The sequence below is a fragment of the Lagenorhynchus albirostris genome, chromosome 2 (assembly GCF_949774975.1).
Source record: "Lagenorhynchus albirostris chromosome 2, mLagAlb1.1, whole genome shotgun sequence".
In the NCBI taxonomy this organism is placed as follows: domain Eukaryota; kingdom Metazoa; phylum Chordata; class Mammalia; order Artiodactyla; family Delphinidae; genus Lagenorhynchus; species Lagenorhynchus albirostris.
The window spans coordinates 2527026-2528252 of NC_083096.1; positions in this window are offsets into that span (position 1 = coordinate 2527026).

Below are 1227 nucleotides of genomic sequence, written 5' to 3' on the forward strand. Positions count from 1 at the left end.
CAGATTCTGCGTACGTTGCCGTCCTTTCTCAATATTTGTGTACAGTTCTTTTCAAAGTCCACTGTCCTCAGGGTGTGGATTTTATGAACAATCCAAGGGATTGATCTCGGTCCTGTTAGGCAAAGATTAACAGCCCAATAAATAGAAATTGTGCACCACCATAACGTTTACACAAGGAAACGGCCAAGTTGATCTAAGGTCTATTCCCAAGAAAAGGATATGCACCCCCATCATTTTATTTTTTTTTTGAAGAAGACGAATTCGTCAATAATAAATTAATAACCATCATGTTAGAATTGTCAGTGGGAGACACTCTATTTCCCGTGTCCAGTAAGAAAGCTACCTATTATTTTGGTAAGAAATGCCTAAATTGAAATTCCAAAGGGCATTATGAACTTGAATTAAAAAGGTAATGGATTTTTTAATAAGTTCTGGGTCAAGATGTATTATCAAACTATTTTCCATAGGGCATAGAATATACCATCTATCCTTTTAATAATACCAGCCCTGGTCTTCCTTCCAGCAGCCAGCTGAGGCTGCTCGGCTATTAGAGTCTCTCCCACCATCCCTAACAATGAACAAATAACTAGACGGCCCATGAAACAGTCTAAATAGAACTGTCTCCTGGAGAGACTGTGACTGCCAGAGACAGGTTCGATTCAGATCTGGATCCTCTGCTCTGGGAAAGAACAGATCAATGCCGTTGGAGAGTCAAGTAGTAGAGGGAAATATTAGGATGAATTGAGTGAATCATAAAACAAATGATCCGCGCGCTGACATGCAACCTTACTCTACCTGATGGCTCTGATTCAGGACGAGGCAAACGGTAACTCTGTGTGCTCTCCAGCTCAAAGGGCTTTCAGAAAAACGATTTGAATCGTACAAACCATTTATTAGTAAGGAAAATACTATGTCTGCGAATCCTTAAAGGCTGCAAGGAACTTACCCAAGCATTGGAAAGGCGGTCTGCATGTGCGAAGTTGTAGACGAGGTTTCTTTTTTTTTCTCATTACGGTTTGAGTCCAGAGCCAAAGTTACGTCTTTAAACCATTCTTTCTGTCACTTCTAACTGTCTGACTGTGCTGTGCTCTATAAACCTGTCTCTTCTCTGTGGGCCCCGTTAGATAACTCCCTGGTACACACCACAGATCCTTTCTCATACCTCCGCTGGGTCCTGGGAACATGGAACTTTATAGGTAGCAATGGAGGAAAAGAGGGGCAGTAAAC